We start from the raw sequence: 17,936 nt of genomic DNA on the forward strand, positions 1-17,936 counted from the left end.
GTCGCAGGGTCCCGCTACGGCGCACCTGTGCCCCTGTGCTGCCCTGCGCCACCTGCAAGTGACACCTGCAGCATCGTACGTAGTGACGTAGCCTGGGCTCAATGAAAGTCGCTCATTCCCGGTGTCGAACACCGCAGTCTTAGTTCAAATTGCGTATAGTGGACTATTAAGGTTAACTTTAAACGCGAACATCTTACAAGGGGAGGCCGCCAATTGTGAAATTCAGATTCAATTCATACTGCGCATAATAAAAACTCATGGCCAGAGGTGTAATGTGGCAAAGCACCAAGATGCACTTCTCAGTCGTTGTCGAGAAAATCGACAGTTAAAAGAAACCGTTGCGGTGAAATACTCTCTACGATTAACAATTTTCTACAGCGTCGTGGCGCAGCGGTAAGCGCTCGGGTTCGTATTCCGAAGGTCGCCGGATCGAATCTCTCGCCATGCAACGTTTTTTTTAGTTTTTTTTTAGTATTGCCATATATATATATATATATATATATATATATATATATATATATATATATATATATTTGAATTACAAAAACTAATTATATATATATATATATATATATATATATATATATATATATATATATATATATTTGAATTACAAAAACTAATAAAAAAAATTGCATGCCGCGAGATTCGATACGGCGACCTTCGGATTACGAACCCGAGCGCTTACCGCTGCGCCACGACGCTGTAGAAAACTCTTAATCGTAGAGAGTATTTCACCGCAACGGTTTCTTTGAACTGTCGATTTTCTCGACAACGGCTGAGAAGTGCACTTGGTGCTTTGCCACATTACACCTCTGACCATGAGCTTTTATTATGCGCAGTATGAATCGAATCTGAATTTCACAATTGGCGGCCTCTCCTTGTTAGGTAAGGTTATTCATATCGATTGAACACGACACCATCTTTGTTTGCAAAATAGTCAAAAAATGGTGCAAAAGGCTCTGAGCACTATGGGACTTAACTTCTGAGGTCATCAGTCCCCTGGAACCGTACCGGTCGCGCGGTTCCAGACTGTAGCGCCTAGAAACGCTCGGCCACCCCGGCTTGCAAAATATTACCGTTTATATGTGGTATCTTACGATAGAGAAGGAGCGCGTGACCACTGGAGACAACGCCACAAGTTAGCCCAAAATCGTAGCACAACGCATACCTATGTCATACTAGCACACGTAAATCCACCTGATGATGGAGGTTTAAACCTTCGAAACGCGTTGTGCATATAAATAAACAGTGACTGGTGACAGTAAATTTGTTGTTCTTTCGGTATCAGTTTGGGTTACATATGAAGGGCTTATTTCACTAGTGGTACAAGTCCATTACCTCCACTTTTCTGCCTATAATGCTTCTGACATTAACGGTCCAAACAAACAGAAAGAAAGGTTCATCTCTAGCAAGAAGCCATATGCTTGAATATTTCTGGTATTTCAGCTGCAGATTTTTCAGCGTTCGTTTAACTTTAGGACTCTGTATCTCAGAATGAACAAAAATGCACTCGTACCACTATTGAAATAAGCCCTTCATATGTAAACTAGTTACATATGATGGGGCATGGTTCACTTCGTAATACGCCATGTACATGCTGCGTGTACATCTCTCTGAGGAGGCTGCTTGTTCCTATGCTGAGACAGGGGCCCTAGGAACAAACTTTGTTCTGTGATCGTTGATAACAGGAATGACGAGTACGCTTTTGCATAACGACACATTACAGAGACCAGACCTTACGAATCGATCTCAACGACTGTGAGGACATAATATTTAGAGCACTAGATTAACCGTGCTTCTGCGACGAGAGAGCAAGCAGAACCGAGCACTGGCGACGAATGACGCTACAGACAGCGCTGGCGACACATACGACAGTAGTAGTGCTAGCAAGTCGGACGACGGCGGCAGAGGAGGAGACGTAAGAACATAGAATAAGGAGTAAGTGCGAAGTAGCCTACTAACATTGGCGAGGTGTTACACTAGCGTTGCTAGCTACTAACGCAACAGAATCCTATAACCGTAGGAATGAAACTATACTGACCCCTGACATAACATATTCATACATACGTGGTGTTCCAGATGAATGATTAACTTTGAGGAATATGACAGGAAAGATCATTCGAAGCAAAAAAGTCAATTAAAGAAGGGCTCAAAATGCGTACCTTATGAACTATGGACAGTTTTTCATCTTCGCTACTTTGAAACGCATCTCTTGTGCTGAAGAAGTGCTCATAGCTCAACAGGTATGCGTTTCGGAGCCCTTCTTTAATTGACCTTTTTGCTTCGAATGATCATTCCTGTCATATCCTTAAATATCGACCATTGCTCCTGGGACGCCGTGTATACACATGACAGAGGTCTGAACAACATAGACTAGCAAAATTATAAATGAGGCCATAATGAAACATGATCGGATGTAGTCACCAGAGTGTCATGAAAACTAGTGTACTGTAGACAGTAATATTAGATTGTAAGACATATGCTGAAATAGATGAAAGCACGCGGTACATGAAAAATAAAACTTAATCTACGTAATATTACCGCCTCGGTGGTGGCGTTCGATGAAACTGCAGATCCTTTTTGTTGCTTTTCAGCATATAAAATGTTAATTTTAAGCATTTCCGTTCCATAATTAGTTATAGCATTCCAAGTACATAAACCTGCAACTTGGTTTGAACTTTGCTAAAATATTAAGAAACCAACTAATTTTCATTTTACTAACTTGTAGCACGTTGTAGGTGAAAACTAGGTCGGCAACTTGTTTTATAATTGAAATAAATGGTTGTAGCTTCATCATAAGTTGCGTTGAGAAGTTTTTTTTTCTTTTTATTTCTTGATGGTGACTGGTTCCGGACACCTGTGACCATTTTCAACATGAGGGAACTCGGAACTTAAGAGATCTCTAAAGCCCGTCATATGTGGTGTATTTGCTGTTGTTGAGTCGGTCATAGTGCCGATTTGATCAGCACTGCAGGGGCATTTTTCCTACATAGGATATCGCCTGTATTGTCACACTTACGTTGCGGATGATTTGAAAATGGTCACAAGTGTCCGAAACTAGTCACCATCAAGAAAAGAAAAGAAAAAGAATATAAACCTCTTATGGCGGAGCTACAACCGTTTAAAAATGGTTCAAATGGATCTTAACATCTGAGGTCGTCAGTCCCCTAGACGTAGAACTACTTGAAACTACTAACCTAAGGACATCACACACATCCATGCTCGAGGCAGGATTCGAACCTGCGACAGTAGCAGCAGCGCGGTTCCGGACTGAAGCGCCTAGAACCGTACAACGGTTTATTTACATGTAAAATTTAATGTTTTGAAAGCATGACCTGTATTAGCCAATAGGTACTATGTCAAATGTGCAATTCAACAAATAAAATAAACAAGTAATAACAAAAACATTTAATTAATGTTGTACGAAAATTTATACTTTCGGCATTAGCTACCCTTCTGTTCGTCAGGGAATCAGCGACTGCTGATGAAGTAACGGATTCACACAGGTGTAACACTGCCAGTTGCAAACAGTGATTACAGTGGTACCAGCCATGAGATGACAATGTCTTCCTTTCCATCACGACGTATCAGTAAGCTACATACTACTATGCAGTCTCTTCCACTTACTGCTGAACTCTAAGATCGTGTCACACATTCTAACTTCCACATCTTCTTCTGCGACTGAGTAATGTTATCTTGAACTGTGGACTACTACAGTTCGTGTCTGTTCAAACGATGTTTCTTCTCTATTGGGAAGGCTTTATTTTGCAAAAGCAGGTATTTCTAGATTCTTCTGCGTGATTTGCTGCTGACGATGTGTACTGCTTCCACTTCAAAGGCACCATCCCGTCCGGACGAGGATTTGAATCTCGACTGCGAGCGCAGTTTGTTACCACTGCGTCACTGTGAGTGGCGCGTAGTAACAGGATACCAAGTGCAGGTAATCGCTACGGTTATGCGACAGTTTAAAGGCCATTTCAGAGGGATGCAGTGGAACGGGTGCAAAATTACGTGACGGCATTCACACATACAATCAGTAGAATGGAACAGAATGTCACTACCGTCGAGGATTCTCGGGGAGAAAGGTGAACGTCCACGTCCCATGCTAAAAATGGACGTTAATCAATTGCCACTATGTACACTCTTGTTACATTAGTGGATCTATGATTTTGGGTCATCTGGATTCTTATTTATTGTTAGTTTCTTCATGTCTTTTTCTCTGCAACTGCATACTGAGTGGATTAACAACCGCTGTAGTTGGTAAAGAAGGTTTTTTTTTTATTTTACTCCTCGAACGGTTTACGCTTTTATAATGGAGCTGCTTTCTGGCAGAATGTGAAAATTGTGCAGAGCAGAGCGAAAGAATGACTACAACGCGGGATGCAATACAGTTTTTTTCTTCATTATTTGGCCATTGGAAAGAGGAAAACCACAAAGAACGAAGTAAACAGGCTCTGTGTCTCACTTTCTAATCAGGCCTATTGTCCAGTGCGTTTGCATGTACGTACACATTTGATAAAAGGCGAAGCGTTCGGAAGACAGGGTCTGTTGGCAGTGTAACTTCGTGCACCTAAGACACCATCGGTAAGTTGGTGTTTGTGTAAATGATTAGCGTTCCAATTCTCTGACAGGTGGTATCGTTCCTATTCAGTGATGTAAACAGGCCTGGTGGGGTTTAGGCCTACAAGGGGCGCGAGCAGCATCACGTGTTAAATGATAATGATGAATCAGATGTTGACGTGAAGGACAAAAGATGCTGCAGACCCAAGTGAGACAGATTTATCAGCACTTGATACTGTTTGAAATGAGCTTCATTGAGTTTGTAGTGGACTGACAAGGCAGCCAGTCCACAGTGACGGGTAGCCGAAAGGGCACACGTACACACACGCATGGCGCGAAGTCTGGAACAGGATTCGTAATGAATGTGATAAAGAAAAGAACGTAGCTACTAGAACACTTAACTTTTATCTCGTCCTTTGGTATACAGCATTCTTGATGATACAAGTGAGACTATCTTGAAATACATGCAATGGTACAAATGGCGCCTTGCTAGGTCGTAGCCATTAACTTAGCTGAAGGCTATTCTAACTGTCTCTCGGCTAATGAGAGAAAGGCTTCGTACGTGTAGTCGCTAGCAATGTCGTCGTACAACTGGGGCGAGTGCTAGTACGTCTCTCGAGACCTGCCTTGTGGTGGCGCTCGGTCTGCGATCCTGACAGTGGCGACACGCGGGTCCGACATGTACTAATGGACCGCGGCCGATTTAAGCTACCACCTAGCAAGTGTGGTGTCTGGCGGTGACACCACAGAGTTTCTCCATTTGGCCGGCATGTATAATCTTCCATTTTTCAGATTTGTGCGCTTTACAACGTGACAGAGGCTCAATGTTGGACTGCATGGGAAAGTGACGGCAGTCATATTCAACGGCAAGTTTCCGATCGGCGACGTCTCACCGCCACAAAATAGTATCTCCGTTTTGTGCACGAAGCGCATAGTAAGCCCTCTACGCCTTTCATCCGTGAACAGATAATGGACTCCCTAAAACATTGTTTCATCCCACACCATTAGCCGCAGACTAGCAGCAGCTGAATTAGGGAACTACCGTCCCGTGGATAGCAGCAGAATCCTCTGCAAGCTTGCAACTCCCATAAGGAGTATGCGTGCCCTGTGACGGTATAGGTGGCAAAGAGAGCACTTCATGTAGACTCCACATTCACGGCGACCGATTTACATGAGACTGCAAGAGTCGATAATCTTGCAAATAGGTTCAAAGTGATAACAAAGGCTTCATACCTACAAGAAGACGATCCCCGAACGAGTTAATGAGTGGACTTGGTTAAATAAATAAAATAAAATAAAATAAAATAAAACACAAATAAGAAATATTTATTGGAAGCCAGTCCGACTGAGCTTTCGCAAAAACGACCTCCGCGTCTGCGGACGACATGGCAAAACGAGTACTTACAAAGAACGAAGAGACTGCCATCAAACAGCTCGAGATGCTTAAGGAATGAGCAGAAAAAGTAGGGCTACAAATCTTATTCGAGAAAACTGAATTCCTATATTCAGAGGCAGAAATCGCGAGCCTGAAAACAAAGTACGGTAACTTCAACAGAGTCCCGTACCTAAAATACCTCGGAGTATTTATCGAACCGACAGGTCTTGCAAAAATCTCACAGAAAATCCGCATCGAGAAAGCCAAAAAAGCATTACGGTTAGTACAAAAACTTTACAACAAAAAATCCATCTAAAGTCACACGAAACTTACAGTCCTCTACGTAAGCGAAACAATTACTCTTAACAGAAAACACAGACTTGAAGGAATAAAGAAAGAAGAAAGAAAGATCATTAGGAAAATTTTAGGAACAAGACACACCCACGACGGATATAGACTAGAATCAGTCAAAACAAAAGGATAGTTTTCAACATCGAAACTGACGTTAAGAAAAGTCAAATGAAGTTCTTTAATCATCTCAACAGAGAAGAAACAGCAGTTAAACAAGTGTAGAACCTCGAAGAATCTGCAGAGAATGTTGACCTGCAAATCTCCATTGAGAAGACTGAATTCATGTATTCCAAGTTAGATATTCCGAAACTTAAAACAAATTGTGGTGAAATCAACAAACATTTTAAGTATCTCGTTGAAATTATTGAGCCAAAAGGACTTGAAAAAATAGCATCACGAAGAAACAGACTGCAGAAAATCAAGAAAGCGTCCGGACTTGTTCCAAATTTGTATAACAGAAAATGCCTGTCAGAAGGCGCTAAAATCAGACACTACAACACAGTAATCGAACCGACAGTCACATATGCAAGTGAAAGACTCTCATTGAATCGAAAACTAGATTTACAAGAAATAAAGAAAGTAGTGAGAAAGATTATTAGAAAGATTCTGGGACCACGATACACATAAGTTGGATATAGACTGCAGACCACTGAGACAGCAGAAAAATTATCAAACGTCGAAACTGACGTCGGAAAATGACGAATCAAGTTCTATGGACACCTAGACAGATTACCTGGAAACAGACTCACTATATGTCTATTGGACTATATGACGTCACTTAAAGCTTGGTTAGTCGAAGTTAAGAAGGATTTGACAAAAGCAAAAAGTGGCATAACAAATACATCAGACAGGGATATACTCAGAAGCAAAATTGACAAGTGTAAGTTTATTCCAGAGACGGAACAAAACCATACCGACCAAAGTGGATCAAAGAAAGAAAGAAGTCCTTTGCGTAGGAAATGAAGAAATATTGGGAAAATAAGAAGACGCTTAGGAAAAAATGAAAATCACCTGCTTATCGTTCTCCAATGTGGACATTCGTTAATAGTAATAACAACAATCATAAGTATAAAAAAAAATTTAGAAAAATTAGGCGAAAAAACATGAAAATTAAGGAAACTGAAAACGGTACATTTGCCCATCAATGTACACAGAATTAAAGACTGAAACGTAGGACATACAAGTAAGATAGGAACCATAAATATATCACCCCTATAAGATTGGAGGCAATGTCTCCCAGACAACAGTCTCCTCCATACTCAAACAGTTACCGCGTAAGCGCCAAATATTTGGTGATCAGCAACTGCATAGTCTGTCGTTAACACCAGAACACAAACGGTTCCGTTTTGGAGTGGTGCCGCGGCGGGGAAACAACGACTAGCGGTTCTTCACTAAGCCGGATGACCATCGACGAGTGTGCCAACGTCTTGGTAACATTTTTCTAATTCTCTGGAAGGGCACAATTGTGTTACTCCTGACGTAATGTTGCGAGGAACCGTTGGATATGACTTCAAGTCAAAGCTGGTAGCTACTCAGAGAAATCTGGCGGCACAGTGGTACGTCAGTGAAATACTGAGAACTAAAGTGTTACCTCTCATAAACCAGTACCGTGGTGCCACTTTTCAACAGGACAATGCTTTTACACTCATGGAACGGCTCTCTATAAACTGTCTGCATCTCCTAAGGCCAACAAGAAAGTTACCAACTTTCCCTTGTGATTTCCTTTTTGTTGTTGTTACTACTGGTATTTTGCAATGTAAGTGTTTATCTTAACATTAAACTCATGACGCGGAGTTATTATGAAACGATCTTTATATCCACAATCCTAATTTCCTTCTTTTACAAATTCATTTAATTTTTGGCGTGCACCTTCCTTTCAAAGGTCTGATGGGAATAAGAACAGGAACTTCAGCGTAAGATAGCACTCGAATTCATGTTCACAAATCGTGAGTTCCAAATAATGTAATTTCTCCGATACTACTGGTCTGATTCTGAAGAATGAAACGACGTTGATTTTGGCCCGTTTAGAACTGTGCTAATGTTGTTGTCGTGGCCTTCAGACCAGTGACTGGTATGATTCAGCTCTCCATGCTACTCTACCCTGTGCAAGCCTCTTCATCTACGAATAACTAATTCAACCTACATCCCTCTGAATCTGCTTAGTGTATTCATCTCTTGGTCTCCCTCTACGTTTTTTACTTTCCACTGTTCCCTCCAATACTAAACTGGTGATCCCTTGATGCCTCAGAACGTGTCCTACCAATAGACCCCCTTCTTCTATGAAGTTGTGCCACAAATTCCTCTTCTCTCCAATTCTATTCAATACCGCCTCATTAGTTACGTGATCTACTCATCGAATCTTCAGCATGTTTCTGTAGCACAAAATTTCGAAAGCTTCTATTCTCTTCCTGTCTAAACTAGCTATCGTCCATGTTTCACTTCCGTACATGGCTACACTCAAAGCTAATACTTCCGTAAAAAACTTCCTGACATTTAAATCTATACTCGATGATAACAACATTTCTCTTCTTCAGAAAGACTTTCCTTGCCATGGCCAGTCTACATTGCATATCCTCCCTACTTTGACAGTAATCATTTATTTTCCTTCCCAAATAGCAAAACTCATCTGCTACTTTGTGTCTCATTTCCTCATCTAATTCCGTCAACATCACACGACTTAATTCGACTACATCCCATTATCCTCGTTTTTCATTTGCTGATGTTCATCTTATATCCTTCTTTAAAAACACTATCCATTCCGTTCAGCTGCTCTTCCAGATCGTTTGCTGTCTCCGACAGAATTACAGTGTCGTCCACAAACCTCCAAGTTTTTATTTCTCCTCCATGGATTTTAATTCCTATTCCAAATTTTTCTTTTGTTTCCTTTACTGCTTGCTCAGTATACAGATTGAATAACACTACAACACTGGAGATAGGCTACAACCCTGTATCACTCCCTTCTCAAGCACTGCTTCCCTTTCGTGCCCCTCGACTCCTATAACTGCCATCTGGTTTCCGTACAAATTGTAAATAGTTTTCGCTCCCTGAATTTTACGCCTGCTACCTCCAAAATTTGAGGGTATTCCAGTCAACATTGTCAAAAGTTTTTCTAAGTCTACGAATGCTAGAAACGTAGGTTTGCCTTTCCTTAACTTTCCTTAAGTCGTAGAGTCAGTATTGCCTCGCGTGTCCCAACATTTCAATGGAATATAAACTGATCTTCCCCGAGGTCAGCTTCTACCAGTTTTTCCATTCTTCTGTAAGGGATTCGTGTTCGTATTTTGCAATAGTGACTTATTAAACTGGTAGTTCTGTAATTTTGACACATTTCAGCATCTGTTTTCTTTGGGATTGGAATTATTATATTTTTCTTGAACTCTGAGGGTATTTCGCGTGTCTCATACATCTTGCTCATCAGATGTAAGAATTTTGTCATGGCTGGCTCTCCCAAGGCTATCAGTAGTTCTAATGGAATCTTGTCTACTTCCGGGACCTTCTTTCGACTTAGGTCTTTTAGTGTTCTGTGAAATTCTCCACGTAGTATCATATGTCCCATTTCATTTTCATCTATGTCCTCTTCCATTTCCATAACATTGCCCTCAAGTACATCTGCCTTGTATGGACCCTCTATATGCTCCTTCCACTTCCCTGCTTTCCCTTCTTTGCTTAGAACTGGTTTTCCATCTGAGCTCTTGATTTCATATAGGTGGTTCTCTTTTCTCCAACGTCTCTTTAATTTTCCTGTAGGCAATATCTATCTTACCCCTAGTGATACAAGCATCTACATCCTTATTTGGAAATTTGTGGTAAGGTCTTATGAAACCAAACTGCTTAGGTCATCGGTCCAGAAGGTTACACACTACTTAATCTAACTTAAACTAACTTACGCTAAGGACGAGACACACACCCATGCCCGAGGGAGGACTCGAACCTCCGACGGGCGGCAGTCGCGCGGACCGTGACAAGACGGCTACCCCGCGCGGCTCTCTACATCCTTACATTTGCCCTCTAGCCAGCCTCGCTTAGCCATTTTCCACTTCCTGTCGATCTCATTTTTGAGATTTTTGTATTCTTTTTCACCTGCTTCATTTACTGAATTTTTATATTCTCTAATTTCATCAATTAAATTCTTCCGTAACCCATTTATTCCTTCTAGCCCTCGTCTTTTTACCTATTTGATCCTCTGCTGCCTTCACTATTTCATTCCTCAAAGCTACCCATTCTTCTTCTACTGTATGTCTTTCACCTGGTCTTGTCAATCGTTCCCTAATGCTCTCTCTGAAACTCTCTACAGTCTCTGGTTCTTTCAGTTTATCCAGGTCCCACCTCCTTAAATTCCTACCTTTTTGCAGTTTTTCAGTGTTAGTCTACAGTCCACATCTGCCCCTGGAAATGTCTTACATTTTAAAACCTGTTTCCTAATATTTGTCTTTCCATTATACAATCTATTTGAAACCTTCCAGTGTCTCCAGGCCTCTTCCACGTATTCAACCTTCTTTTATGATTCTTTAACCGTGTTGGCTATGATTAAGTTATGCTCCTTGGAAAATTCTACCAGGCGGCTTTCTCTTCCATTCCTTTCCTCCAGTCCGTATTTACCTACTACTTTACCTTCCCTTTCTTTTTCTACTGTCGGGTTCCATCCCTCCATGACTATTTAATTTTCGTCCCCTTATCTATCTGAACAATTTCTTTTATCGCAGCGTATATTTCTTCAATCTCTTCATCATCTGTGGAGGTAGTTGGCATACAAACTTGTACGAATGTGGTAGGTGTGGGTCCGTGTCTATCTTGGCTACAATGTTGCGTTCACTATGCTGTTCGTAGTAGCTTATTCGCGTTCCTTTTTTTTTATTCATTATTAAACCTACTCCTGCATTATCTTCCTTTGATTTTGTATTTATAACACTGCATTCATCTGACCAGAAATCTCGTTTCTCCTGTCACCTAACTTAACTAACTCCCACTACATCTACCTTTAACCTATTTCTCTTTTTAAATTTTCTATCCTGCCTGCGCGATTAAGGGATCTGACATTCGACTCTCCGATCCGAAGACCGCCAGTTTTATTTCTGCTGATAACGACGTCTTCCTGAGTATTCCCCACCCAGAGATCCGAATGGGGGACTATTTTACCTTCGCAACGTTTTACCCAATAGGACGCCATCATCATTTCACCATACAGTTGGATGCACTCGAAAAAATTACGGCTGTAGTTAAACTTTGCTTTCAGCCGTTCGCAGTAAGAGCACAGCAAGGCTGTTTTGGTTGATGTTATCACTCCAGATCGATCAACCATGCAGACTATTAGCCTTGAAACTACTGAAAAGGCTGATGCCCCTCTTCAGGAACCACACGTTTGTCTGGCCTCTCAACTGATACCCATTCGTTGTGGTTGCATATACGGTACGACTATCGGTATCGCTGAGGCACGGAAGCCTCCCCATTAACGGCAAGGTCGATGGTTCATGGGTAATGCTACTAACAGTGGAAATTTTTATAGTTCTATTTCAGAAAGCGTAGTTGATACCGATATCTTGTAATTATATGAAAGTATTCTATACGTCATTTAATTTGGACTTTTTAGCAATTCATATGGTGAAAAGAGAATACAATATTTTAAACACATCAAGAAATGTCTGAGGTAAACACCTTAGCCGAAACAGCCTATGTACTTATACACTACAGCACCAAAGAAATTGGTAGAGGCATGCGTATTCAAATACAGAGATATGTAAACAGGCAGAATACAACGCTGCGGTCGGCAACGCCTTATATAAGACAAGTGTCTGCTGCAGTTGTTAGATCGGTTACTGCTGCTACAACGGCAGACTATCAAGATTTTAGTGAGTTTGAGCGTGGTGTTATAGTCAGTGCACGAGCGACGGGAGACAGCATCTCTAAGGTAGCGATGAAGTGGGGATTTCCCCATATGACCATTTCTCGAGTGTAACGTGAATATCACGAATCCGGTAAAACATCAAATCTCTGACATCGCTGCAGCCGAAAAAGGTCATGCAAGGACATAACTAACGATGACTGAAGAGAATCGTTTAACGTGTCAGGAGAGCAACCCTTAAGCAAATTGCTGCAGATATCAATACTGTGGGCCGTCAACAAGTGTCAGCGTGCGAACCATTCAACGAAACATCATCGATGTGGGCTTTCGGAGCTGAAGGCCCTCCTGTGTGCCCTTGATGACTGCACGACACAAAGCTTTATGCCTCTCCTGGGCTCCGCAGCACTGCCATTGGACTGTTGATGACTGGAAACATGTTGCCTGGTCGAACGAGTCTCGTTTCGTATCGAGTGGACTGACGTGAACGGGTATGAAGACAGCCTCATGAATCCGTTGGCTCTGAATGTCAGCAGGGGACTGTTCAAGCTGGTGGAGGCTCTGTAAAGGCGTGGGACGTGTGCAGTTGGATTGATATGGGACCCCTGATACGTCTAGATACGTGGCACGTACATCAGCGTCCTATGTGATCACTTGCATCCATTCATGTTCCTTGTGTATTCCGACGGCCTTGGGGAAGCCCCGACACGTCCAGAATTGCTACAGAGTGGCTTCAGGAACACTATTCTGGGTTTAAACACTTCCCCTGGCCACCAAACTCCCCACACGAACATTATTGAGCATATCTGGGATGATTTGCAACGTGCTGTTCAGAAGGGATCTCAATCCCTTCGTACTCTTACGGCTTTATGGACAGCCCTGCAGGATTCATGGTGTCAATTCTCAAAAGTACTACTTCAGACATTAGTCGATTCCATGCTACATTGTGTTGCGGCAGTCCTGCGTGTTCACGGGGGCACTACACGATGTTAGTCAGGTGTGCCAGTTTCTTTGGCTTTTCAGTGTATGTAGTGGATAGATGGGCTATTCTAGCGAGAGATGATTGAAAAAAAAAAAAAACTGACAACTATTCAGTGTAGGCAATTACTACTGCAGTTCGATATCGTATACTGAATTTACATGGGCGAAACAGATTCAAAGAAAAACAAATCAAAACTGCACGACAAGTCATCTGGGTCTAAGAATTAAAAGAGGTGAACATGATATCAAAAGTGTTAATTCTACAAAGAAAGTTAGGACTGACGTAAGTCAAATACCGAGACGTGGATTTGGTTGGCTAATTGGGGATAAGGATTAAGACTCACTTCTTCGAAGAATAGTCGATCTGGGGTTAGCAACGTCAGACAGAAATATGATCGAATCGTGACAGTATGTAGGAGTGATAAGCTCGAGGCATCGGAAGCAACGTGGATGCCAGGCACGTCCGTAAGTATGTACTAGAATATGTCGGAAGCTCTATAACGCTATTCGCAAGTGATGCGGTTGTGTACAGTGGGTTAGCTACGTCAGAAGACTGTAGAGAACATGGATGAATGATGTCCCGACTAGGAGTGGACCCTGAACGTAAATCAATGTAACATATTGCGCATTCGTAGAAGAAGGAATACACTATCGCACAACTATACCTTTGATGACAAGCTGCTGGAAATAGAACCTATCGTGGAGTGACTATGAAACAAACAATATGGAAAGCAGATGCTAGACAACTTCATAGGAAGGACCTTAAGGGAATGTGAATCATCCGCGAGATAAGTGGCTTACAAACACTTGTTCGACAGATTATTGACTCTTGCTCGTCACTCTAGGACACCTACCATTTAGGATTAGCAGAAGAGATGGAGGAGAGACAGCGAAGAGTAGCGTATTTCGTGACTGGGTCGTTTTGTGGGCGCGAGAGCGTTACAGAGATGCTCAAGAAACTGCGGTGGCAGACGCTACAAGAGAGGCATAGTGCGTCACAGAGTGGTTTACTGTTGAAATTCCGAGAACTTACATTCCAAGAAGAGTTGGAGAACATATTACTTCACCCCAAAAACGCCTCGCGAATTGGCCGCAACGAGGAAATTCGAGAAATTAGAGCTAATACAGAAGCTTACCGACAGTGGCTGTTCCCGTGCACCATTCGTGAACGAAAGGGAGGAGAGAGATTAGCAATTTGTACCAGAAGTACCCTTCGCCACACTCCGGCAGATGGCTTGCGGAGTATTGATGTAGATGTAGATAATTTAAAGAGAGATAAAAAAGTGTGTGTGTGTTCGTGTTTATGTGTATGTACGTGTGCGTTTGTGGGCTAGTGGCGCTCAACGACTAGATTATCAGTGGAGTTTCGAAACCAGTAGAAACGAATGTGGTTAAAGGGGAGAAAATGCGAGAAAATAGATAAAAATCAACCTGAGATAAAAATGAAATGATCGTATGGCATTGTTGGCCGGGAGGCCCCATTCGGGGGAGTTCGGCCGCCGTATTGCAAGTCCTCTTTAGTTGTCGCCACATCGGCGACTTGCTAGTCAATGATGATGAAGGACACACAACACCCAGTCGCCTGCCGGGAATCGAACACGAGCCCCCTGTGTGATAGGCGGTAACGCTACCGCTACGGTACGGAGGCCGACAATCTGAGACAAATCGCACTAACTCTCACCCAGTCCCACAGTTGATCATGACCACAACAGCTCACATCATGGGAGATAGCACTAAAATTGTTTAGATGTTTTAAGTCTGTGAAGTATAAGTAAGACACTAAAACAGATTCATAGGATCATGTGGCTTGCTGTTCTCTTACCAAAAACACGAATGAGCCACCCACCAGTAGGTGATAGCACATGGCTGTGTTCGTCTCGCGGGTAGAGAGACCCCTATGCTGCCACGATCTTGGAATTTCCAATGATTCAGATAAGATATCTGTATGGTGCGAAAATTGGCAATTGGCCCTGAATAAGGAAAAATGTGAAGTTATTCACATGAGCACTGAAAGAAATCAGCTAAATTTCGATTACGCGATAAGTCACACAAATTTGAAGGCTGTAAATTCAACTAAATACTTAGGGATTACAATTACAGATAACCTAAATTGGAACGATCACATATATAATATTGTGGGTAGAGCAAACCAAAGACTGCGATTCATTGGCAGAACACTTAGAAGGTGCAATAGGTCTACTAAAGAGACTGCTTACACCATGCTTGTCCGCCCTATTCTGGAGTACTGCTGTGCGGTGTGGGATCCGCAGCAGGTGGGACTGACGGATGACATCGAAAAATTACAAAGAAGGGCAGCTCGTTTTGTATTATCGCGAAATAGGACATGATACGTGAATTGAAGTGGCAATCATTAAAACAAAGGCGTTTTTCGTTGCGACGGGATCTTCTCATGAAATTTCAATCACCAGTTTTCTCCTCCGATTGCGAAAACATTCTGTTGGTACCCACCCACAAAGGGAGAAATGATCATCTCGATAAAATAAGAGAAATCAGGGCTCGCAAAGAAAAATTTAAGTGCTCGTTTTACCCACGTGCTGTTCGAGAGTTGAACGGTAGAGACACAGCTTGAAGGTGGTTCATTGAACCCTTTGCCAGGCACTTTATTGTGAATAGCAGAGTAATCACGTAGATGTAGATGGATACTGGCTGAGGTTTTTCCTCGTTCCAGTCCAGGATGGCCGCAGATGCACTCGGGCCACTATGAAATGCTTACCTGGGATCTTTCCTAGTGCCGCAACAAGAGAAGGGCTGCACCCTACTTGCAGTCAGGCCGACAGTCTTCTGCCGCTCTTATTAAATGTGTATGGGGCCCGTAACCAAGTTAGGGAGCTGACGAGGGATACCACAAAGCTGACGATCATTGGCGAGAGGCACCGCCGCCACATCCGGCCCCGATCGGTCGGGTGAAGGAATAAATAATGTAAAAAATGCAAAGCAATAAATAATGACGTGAAGAAGTGACAAGGCTCTAAACTTAATGAACGTCAGGCGGATTAGTAATAGTAAAATAAGGTGAGAGAAATAATCAGGTCAGTAGCCCGATGGACACAGTCGAGTTTTTCTCAAAGATAAGCAGGCGGCAGGGACGTCCGACCCGTAACCGCCCCATCCCCGATCTGTTATAGTGAAAGCGTTGATGAAGGGGATAGAATCTGTTCTCCGAAGGAAGCATAAAAGCCCGTTCAGCTGTACTTTCGCTAGCAGCCGGTGTCAAGTGTGGCGGAACCGGTTTATAGTATTTCGTGACTTTAATTACTTGTAAATGATATTTGAGGTAGATCATATATATAAAACCATTAACTATTGTCCGCGTAACAATTCGTTTGATCTCAAAAATGATTATCCCGGCTAAAATTTGTCACTCTGCCAAAGAAATCTCCACTTGACGTTGTGTGGGAATGTCTGTAAAGTAGTGTGAGTTGCACTAAATTGCATATCATTTATCAGATTTTACACAACAGTTACTTAACATGGAAGCACTTTTCTCTAGCAATAGGAACTTTTAGTCACAACACTGACGTATGTCTCCTGTCAAAATATTTCATGTAAATCGTGCGAAATAATTAGGCTTCATACATCAGCAAATAAGCTGGGCGGCCGTGCGGTTCTAGGCGCTACAGTCTGGAGCCGAGCGACCGCTACGGTCGCAGGTTCGAATCCTGCCTCGGGCATGGATATGTGTGATGTCCTTAGGTTAGTTAGGTTTAATTAGTTCTAAGTTCTAGGCGACTGATGACCTCAGAACTTTAGTCGCATACTGCTCAGAGCCATTTGAACCAATCAGCAAATAAGAAATTGATATTATGTAACGTGCTGTGAGCACTGTATTTAAGAATTCAATCTGAGTTGAATTCTGTCTTTTAAAGTAGATTCGGGACCACCGGTGCACATTTATTTACACTCATTTATATCTAACAACATTTATGTTTGTTAAAATTCTCGATTCAAAACTGCCGCGGTGATATTTTTTCTAAGATGGCGGCAGACAGGCGATAGTCAATTTGTCTATTGTTATTCTCGATTCCTTAGTTAATGTATTTAGATAAAACTCTTTGAGCCTTTTAGCTCTATTCTTTAGCATTTAAAATCGTTTTCAATGATAAATACCGGTCATATTTTTTATACCAGCTACCAGTAAACTCCGCTGTAAGTTACTAGCGCTAATGGCTGCGCCCCTAATTGCGGAGCTGAAAATTAACACTTAAAAACATTAATTAGATTGGATTACAACTGAAATAAATAAAAATCCACGTACAATAGCGACTCCATTTTTCAAATAATAATTAACAGTATATATATATATATATATATATATATATATATATATATATATATATATATATATATATATATATATATATATATATGTTGTTGTGGTCTTCAGTCCTGAGACTGGTTTGATGCAGCTCTCCATGCTACTCTATCCTGTGCAAGCTTCTTCATCTCCCAGTACCTACTGCAACCTACATCCTTCTGAATCTGCTTAGTGTATTGATCTCTTGGTCTCCCTCTACGATTTTTACCCTCCACGCTGCCCTCCAATGCTAAAGTTGTGATCCCTTGATGCCTCAAAACATGTCCTACCAACCGATCCCTTCTTTTAGTCAAGTTGTGCCACAAACTTCTCTTCTCCCCAATCCTATTCAATACCTCCTCATTAGTTACGTGATCTACCCACCTTATCTTCAGCATTCTTCTGTAGCACCACATTTCGAAAGCTTCTATTCTCCTCTTGTCCAAACTAGTTATCGTCCATGTCTCACTTCCATACATGGCTACACTCCATACAAATACTTTCAGAAACGACTT

Source organism: Schistocerca nitens, chromosome 4 (genome assembly GCF_023898315.1).
Source record: "Schistocerca nitens isolate TAMUIC-IGC-003100 chromosome 4, iqSchNite1.1, whole genome shotgun sequence".
Lineage (NCBI taxonomy): Eukaryota > Metazoa > Arthropoda > Insecta > Orthoptera > Acrididae > Schistocerca > Schistocerca nitens.